Source organism: Homalodisca vitripennis, unplaced genomic scaffold (assembly GCF_021130785.1).
Source record: "Homalodisca vitripennis isolate AUS2020 unplaced genomic scaffold, UT_GWSS_2.1 ScUCBcl_9504;HRSCAF=18021, whole genome shotgun sequence".
Lineage (NCBI taxonomy): Eukaryota > Metazoa > Arthropoda > Insecta > Hemiptera > Cicadellidae > Homalodisca > Homalodisca vitripennis.
The window spans coordinates 8,349-17,531 of NW_025785613.1; the positions used below are offsets into that span (position 1 = coordinate 8,349).

The 9,183-nt window shown below is 33.2% G+C and overlaps 1 pseudogene; it reads left to right on the top strand.

The window, feature by feature from the left end:
* Positions 1–331: 331 nt before the first annotated feature.
* On the top strand, positions 332–8,278 carry LOC124374663 (annotated as a pseudogene).
* The last annotated feature ends 905 nt before the right edge of the window (positions 8,279–9,183 follow it).

Genomic DNA, 9,183 nt, shown 5'->3' on the forward strand with positions numbered 1-9,183 from the left:
AGTTGTTAATAAATAATCCGAACAATTTTCTGATTAGGGTATCAGGCTTTATGATAGGGGACACATTTGTAAAATTTGAGCCTTGAATTAAAAGGTAACTTTCATCATACTATGTTAGCTAGGCCTAGATGACCTAAATTTAGCCCTATGTGTTGTATTTTTAGGTACATTTAAAAATATTTCCAAGTAAAAAACCTTTTCATTATTGATATCGATTTACTATTAAGTTATCTTTGCCATTATGTGTTCAATATTTTTACTTCTGTCCAACAGGGGGAGAGCGAACTCACCTGGGGCATAGTAAATTTGATGGCCTGTTATGGCCTCGTAGCATACATATAGTAAATTTAGTGGTAAGAAAGTCAAAGAGCAAGCTGTCGTCCATTCCTTCCCAACCTTCCAGGCATTATAGATACACCTGGCCATCAGGATAACAGGTAATCAAAATGTTGTGCCCATCCTAGAAAACATTTAGTTTATAGCTAGTGTGTACAAATGTATATCATACTGTAAAGTCATTTGCTGTGCTGTGATGGTCAGAGTATATCAAATGTTTCTTGCATTCTGCTGTAATTTTTAAACCTTAGATGTATTGAAACGCATGCCTTGGTAACCACTAAACTGTAGTATCTACCAAACAAGAATTGTAATTTATTGTGAAATGATAAATGAAAATGAAAGGAAACATGAACTTTATTAGAAGCCAAGTTAAGACTGTGAAGTCCTCTCTTCCACTAAACATTATCAGTGCTTAAAGAAATACACAACATGCTAGACTTTAAACATGAAAAAAGTTGGATTAACGATGACTGTATTGTTGATAAATTTAAAGATGAGACATTTTAAGCACTGTATTGCATCAATCTGATGACAGAGAAGGCTTACACATAATAATCTCCCTAACTTAAAGAACTGACTGGCTATGGAAATTTGGGACTCCATTATTTAATTCAAATGAGGTAGACAAAGCATATTCCCACTTTGGTGCATCTCTCCAGTTTGCACTTGACTGGACATGTCCCAAGGCAAGATCTCGTGCTTAACAAAAAAAATTCCTGATAACACAAGATAAGTTTTTCTTATCTTAACTGGAAATGCAGATGACAAACGGGCTGCCAGGGAACCTAAGAAACATATGACCAAGAACAGACCAGAAAAAAATTAAACAATCAAGACAGGAGACCAACGCTACATACCAATTACATAATAAATCCAAAGCTATCTGGAACACCATATAAACAAATAGTGACAAAGGAAGATAGGATCTGAAACTACTTAAATAATCATTGATTGGGAACTGTTGACAGATACTGGAAGAATAGCTAATTGTTTTAACGATTTTGCAAACGTAGCTGAAGAAATGCTTAAAATTAATAACATAAACCAATGATTCAGCCCAAGCTACTCAATATGTCCAAGGAGTTCTAAGAGAAACTCTAACAACTTTGGAACAAACTAGACCTAATGAAATGTACATAAATTGTAAGGTCTCTAAGGACCTCATCTTCTGGAGTTGATGAAAGATTTGGGGATTTCATCAAAGATCGCCCAAATGTTGTACTCATGAACTCATAACACCCCTTGTAAAAAATTACAAATTTGTCCATTCAGAAAGGCATTGTCCCATCCAAATTAAAAATAGCCAAAATCTATCCAAAATGTAAACAAGGTGACCCTCAAAACATTGCCAATTACAATTACCCAATCTCTCTTCTCCAAAACTTATGAAAAAAGTAATTCTTATTAGACTCTTAAAGTATTTAAGACAGAACCAAACACTAAACTGACTTGCAGCATGGATTCTTCTATGGAAAATCAACCACTAGCTGCAATTATTAACCATAGCTGTTTATATAATTTACAATATCGAGATCAGCAACACCATCACCAGCTTGATCAAGGTTTACCTTGAATCTCAGTAAAAAGCCTTTGATTGCCTTGGACATAATACTCATATTGACTAAACTTTATAACGTTGGTAACTGACAAACAGCACTCAGTTGGTTTGAAAGCTATCTCAAAGGACGGAAGCAAATAGTGGAACTGAGGGAAACAACCAATGGACTCACACAATCAGTACAATCTCACCCCCTACCAGTGAGAAGAGGAGTTCCAAAAGGTTCGGTCATCCTTGGACCAGTTTTTATTTTATTTTATTTATAAATGACTTTCCAGAACACTTGAGAGAATATTTTCAAATGATCTCATGTAACAGATGATACAGTTCTGCTTGCAGCAAATAGAAATATAGAAACAACTGGAAATTAACACATACATGAAGCTTTCAACATGGCTCAAGAATATACAATGAAAAAACGACCTTGATCTCAACGAGAAGAAATAAAACAAATGTCTCTAGGCAGTAAAAAGGCGCTTGTAACCGAACTACGTAATATCCAAGTAGTTGACGAAGTTAAATATCTTGGCATAATACTTGACAAGAACATGTGCTGGAAAATCCCATATAGATAGTCTCTGCTTGAAGCTTAACTCAGCGTTGTTTGCTTTAAAGAGAACCAGGACAACTAGTACTCATGAAGCCACAAGAAATAGCATATCACGCATTATTCAAAAGCCACCTCTGTTATGGAATAGCAGTCTGGAATGCTTGTTCAGGTGGTAATCTCCACAGAGTTCTGGTAATCCAGAAAAAAGCAATAAGGTTAATGGCTGGAATAGGACCTAGAGAGAGAGCTGCTGAAACATTTTCAAAAACTGAAAAATATTGACAATAACATCCATTTACATCCTAGAAACCATACTTTACTGTATAAGTAAGGATCCTCCAAAACAAAGAGATCTACACTGCCATTACACTAGACAAGCACGGGATTACACTCTACCAGTACATAGAACAGCATTGTTCAAGAAAAAAACCATATGCTGGAATGAAAATCTTCAACAAGCTACCAGATCATCTGAAAGACTACCCGGGAACCATAAAGAGAAACCTACGGTGTTGGCTGCAAGACCACGCATACTACACACTCGATGAGTTCTTCTCATGGAATGATGAATCTTAATTAGACCTCTCATTTAATAATAGAATTCACTTGTAAAAACTGTTTGACTCTGTAACGTGTCTTGATGATATTGTTAATAAAGCATATTGCCTATTGTCTATTGACCACAACCTCCTATGAATGATATCAGTACAGTAAAAACATATTCCAAATTAATTTACATCTAATTTTAGGTTTTATGTACAGCCCTGATAAGTGTCAGAAGAATAAGTGATACTTCCATCTTAGTAATTCACTATAACATTGTCCAATGAAATGTTTTCTTAGAAAAGTTTAGAGTAATTTCATAACAATTTAGGTTGCATTTTCGGGAATAAACAGACATGAAAAAGTTATACAAATCAAGATTTTTTTTAAATTAATATGTGATAATTTCTTGATTTGAAAGGATTAAAAGATAAAATATACTGTTTGGTAATGTCTTTAGAACTTTCCTTAAATTTGAAAAAATTGCATTGAATCATCCTAAAAAAGAACTTTTTGGAAATAACATAAAATTTCTTACATTTGAAGTATTCCTATTAACAAAAATCTTTTTTAGGAGTATCATTATTGGGCCTAAGAAGGATACCAACTCAATGTGGCCTGTATGTCATTAATGAATAATTAAAACTTAAAAAAATTTTAATTGGGGTACTTGGCTACTTTTATTAGAAGATTATTTTATACTATATAGGTGTTTAAATTAGTTAATTTTACACTTAATTGGTGGAAAAACACCTTTTTTACAAAATATTTATTTTATACTAGTTTTCCAAAATAAATGCCAGGATTTTGAATGGCTGTTACTTCAAAACTACTATTCAATTTAACTAAACGATTTAATTGTCAAATTGAATTTGAAAATAACTAAGTTTTGTTTTCTATATAACATAGGAGGAAATGTTGACCTTGGCATGTGCAGGACATACCTGACGCCAGTGAGTATGTTGTTTATGGCGTAATAGAAGGTACAGTGTGTTGTGAGGTACGCAGAATTGTAATCAATTGTTAGTGTGGTTTTGAGTTACTTATCAAGGTAAACAATCTCCAGATGATAAACCAATTCGTTGCTGGTTTAAAACCAGTTTCGTGACGCAGGAAGTGAGTTGAAAAGACATTCAACTGGCCGGTCAAAATCTAGTGATGACAAAATCGAAGTAATCCGACAATATTACATAAGAAGCCTGGAAAAATACATTGTCTGATAAAGTCTTCAATCAAACATTCCTAAATCGACAAACCACTATGTTATTCATAAAACATTAAGACTTCATGCTTAACAATTCGTTGTGGTTTAACCAGTTTTGTGACGCAGGAAGTGAGTTGAAAGGATATTCAACTGGCCAGGCCAAAATCAAGTGATGACCAAATCGAAGTAATCCGACAATATTACATAAGAAGCCTGGAAAAATACATTGTCTGATAAAAGTCTTCAATCAAACATGCCTAAATCAGACAAACCACTATGTTATTTCATAAAACATTGAGACTTTATGCTTACCAATTCGTTGTGGTTTAACCAGTTTTGTGACACAGGAAGTGAGTTGAAAGGATATTCAACTGGCCAGTGCCAAAATCAAGTGATGACAAAATCGAAGAAATCTGATAATCGTGCATAAGAAGTCCAAAAAAATATATTGATAAAGTCTTCAGTTAAACAGACCACGATGTTATTCATAAAACATTGAGTCTTCATACCTACAAAATTCAGTTAAAACACCAGATTAAAACCCTCACGATCGTCCAAGTGTACAGACCACCAGTTTTATGCTTAATGAAATAAATTTGTAATTTTGCATATTGTTGGGGCAATTTTTGGAAGCGATCGCAACTGTGACACAGAGATGCTGGATTATATTTAATTGTGTGGATATTATTTCATGTCATCTTGATTTAATCATGCACAATGTAATTGGGTGTGTAACCTGTATTGTTGCATGTAAATAAAATAAATAAACATGAAATAACATGGGGAGAAATTAAATACCACATTGATGCAACAAATGGAGCTCAAATCAAAATTTATTTAAGGTACTAAAACAATATTTTTTTCTATTCTTTTCAATTTGATGTTTAAAATTGTTATAAAGTTATCTTAAATAGTTTTTAAATTACAGCAGGTAAAAATCCCATCATTCTTTTTTGGATACCCTGTATACTATGCTATCTGGATATTTTCACAACAAAGGTTGCAGTAGTAAACATAAGCAAAACTATCGTGAAATTAATTTATTTTTACAGACATACAATTTAATTAACATTATATGGCATTATCCTAATTTATGGAAACATTGAGTTTTTGCTCTGCATTTTTTCAAGAGCTTTCTGCTTTAACACTTTTTTTTTATAATAGAGAATTACATCACAACATTTAATACTGTACAAGTTACTTTCAACCTATGATGTACAGTATATACTTATTTTACATAAAAAATTCTCCATGTCTTAATAATTACTAAATTTTATAATATCAATTACGTATTTTTTACCTCTAAATTTAAAACTCAAGCTGCTGGTGTATTTTATTCATAAAGAGACCTTTTTAAACTTATATTTATTGTTTTATAATTGTACATAGTTAATATATTTTCATTTATATCGTGTTACCATACCATATTTGGGAAATGTTCTATTTATAGTTCACTTATGCTTATTTCTAATACTATAAAATTGATGCTATCTGATATATGGAATACATGAGGGATGTTATGATAATATTTAGCCAGACATGTCTGGTTTTATGTAAGATATAAATATTTAATTGAAAGCTGAACAAAAACGTGTTTAACCTCACAAGAATTCAAGATTACTTTTGAGTTGAAAGAGTTGAAATTACAAAATTGAGTTGTATTCCGTTAATACAATGTATTTATTTCAACATGAAACTTACAAGCAGTACATTACGACTGATATCAGTAGACTAAGCAAACTGTGTTATCTTGATTGCAGTTCCCTGAGGTCAGTTATAGAGAAGCCCCCTATTGGAGGAAAAGAACTGCTCCCTCTGACGAGTGTGCAGCTCGCCGGGTTCCGTTTGCACCCGGGTCCGGTGAGTTAACACATTTTTACACAGGATTCTGGGAACTTATGTTTGATTGAATATTATATGAATTAGTAATACAAACTATTAATCCTCTTGCCTCAAAATATACATCCTACTTATATTATGAATATACATTTTACCTCATCAGAATCTTCTTTAGGCTTGTTTTTTGTTTAACCCTGTGCTGACTCTATCCACCTGTAGTATTTAGGAGTTTTTACAAGCATATTTTTGTTTTTGTGTCTTTACTGCAAATGAATTTCTGAAATTTTTGTCATCTGTTATCACTAAGAGCCAAGAACCAATTGGAACTGTACAAGAACACAACCTTCTTTAGTAACTGATGTAGTAATTGATATATCACTGGATAGTAATTGATAGAGGATTTTTTCATAAGGAAGAAAATTGATCATCATCCGCACTAATTTTGGTGTGTGGTTTAAATGGGAGTGTATCAGAAGGGTTAACCCATTGCGGATCGTATTGTTTTGGCGCGCGGGCACCAGTGGGCACGAATTAATTTACGGTCAGCGGCCGAACGAACAGCAATGGTGCGCCACATCGTATCGCTCGCTATTGTACACTAGAAAATTCAGCTGTGAAGGTATTCGTTCAGATGGGACATGGGCCTGCTGGGGTATCCGTGATGTGAGGAACGATAACACGCGAGCAAGGTTTCGGGTGACAGGGATGATGTCATAATCATAGTCTAAATAAAGCGGCTCGGGCGAAGCGATTACAACATCCGGGCCATTGTCTAGACTAACCCCGCCAAAATGTAACGTCTGCGTCGTTTAGTTCTTTGTCACTAACCTCAAAAGTATTATAATAACAACTGTGGAAAACGCCCAATCAGAAGCCGCTAAAAAGCAGATAGTAAAACTCATATGAATGATTTTTCAATTTCGACATAAAACTGCGATCTGTAGGATATTTATAAAACTTTTGAAAACTCTAAACGTAGACCGTTTTTAAACACTCTTAGTTGACAAGTGAAGACGATCGCCCGATCTATCAGACATTACTGGAACTATTTAGAGGGAAACTTAAAAGCAGACCGCTTTTGCGAGCTGAGCTCGTCATCGTGCCGTTAGGCCCGGCCGCTGCGTGACGACCCCAGCTCGTCAGTAATCCGCAATGGGTTAAAAATAAGAAATTATTTTTTTCTCAGATTATTACTTTCCTAGTCTTTGTTACACTTGATACCAACCGTCAGACATGTTAATACGTGTTTAAATTAGCGTTAGGTAACCATATACAGACCCTGTAATGTGGTAGTTTTCAGTCTCCTTATTTTGTTATTTAACAGTTGTATAAATATTATTTATTTCAGTGTTTAAACATTTCCCCAAAAACATAAGTGGGAAAAAAATTAATGTTTCATATTTTTTAACCCTTTTGATACCTTTCCATTTTGACTTGCACTAAAACTATAACAAGAATTGTGTGCTTAAAAAATAACAAATTGGGTTTCGGCTCCTAAACTATTATAGGTTAACGGTTCCATAAAGGCACACCATTTCTCATTACTGTTCTCTTTTGAAAAATAGAAATAGAACTGTAAAATAATCTCATATCCATTCCTCTATCTACGTATGTAAAAACTAAACAGTTTTATCATCTAGCTTTTTTATACCATTTACTCTCTTATTTTTATAATGTCCTTAAATTTCTTAATGTTAAAATATTTGCATAATTTCCAGTTACCGGAGCAGTTAGTACCGCTACGTGAGTCAGGCACCTGTGAAGAAGCACCGGTACAAACACAAGAAAACATAAACACAAAGTGGGTGAGACAGGAGGGGTGGTGGGAGAGGACTATAGTGGGGGACGGTGGGGGAGACACGCACGAGAAGAAAGCACAAGAAACAGAAGCGACATGATGAGGAGAAGGAGGAGAAAGAAGAGAAAAAAAGGAGAAGAAGCGTAAAAAACAGAAGCATAGCCCAGAACATGCAAGCGGCGGTTTGACACCAAGTCAACATGCGAACGGTTGAACTCTATGTGAGTGTTTTATAATCTTTGTCTTTTAACAATACAGTTGGAGGATACAATACTTTGGTGGCTCCTAACTGAAATATCACAAGTTCATTTTCTTATCCTTATTACGTAATATAACATTTATTTCTGTTAGTTATTAAAATTTTAATTCTGGAACTGGTGCACAATTTACTTTAGTGGCAGGCAGAATATTTTAGGTTCCTTCTAAGTCGCATTACATTTATTTATTAGTGCATGTATAGTACTAAATAAGTATATATATATATATATATATATATATATATATATATACATGAAACCTTTATCCCATCGTTATTATAATAGATTAATTTAGTTGCTTACTGCATCTTTACAAAGGTTAACAAATTATTTTTTTAAACTTGTTGATTTCAAGTTTTTGATCTTTACCAAAGTTATGTATAGTTGACTATACAACACTAAAATATACAAAAGATCAAACTTTTAACTATGAACAAAAACAAATTTTATAGTTCAAATTGTTAAGTACAAATATGAAATGAAAATACTTACAGTAGAACTTATATAATTAAAAACCCAAGAGAACCGGTTCTAATATTGAAATTTGCATAAGTGCCCTAGAAGCTTAAAAAAATCAACTTAACTCGATAAAATTTAAATTTAAAAAAAAAACAAAAAAGTAATAATAAATACATAATGAAACAATTTTTTATTTATAGTAGCAAAAGCACGAGCGTGAGAAACATAGTAAAATACTTTTCATATTGCATTATATAAAACACTGTATTATTATAAAAAACAAACAAAATATAAAGTTGCTGTAGATGGAGCTTATATTGGTCACTTTTAACTTAGATGAAAAACATAAAACCAATATTTAAGACTTTTTTATTGATTTGTGAGGCCTTTCGACAGCGAGGCTGTCTTCTTCAGACACATCACAAATTTACTTTTGTGATGTGTCTGAAGAAGACAGCCTCGCTGTCGAAAGGCCTCACAAATCAATAAAAAAGTCTTAAATATTGGTTTTAATGTTTTTCATCTAAGTTAAAATATAAAGTGTTTCGCAGTAAGAAAATGACTACGGGTGTCATTCACATTGGACTTTGGCAGATGCATCGTGACAATGATTATGACATTGCTGGCAGGGTTTAT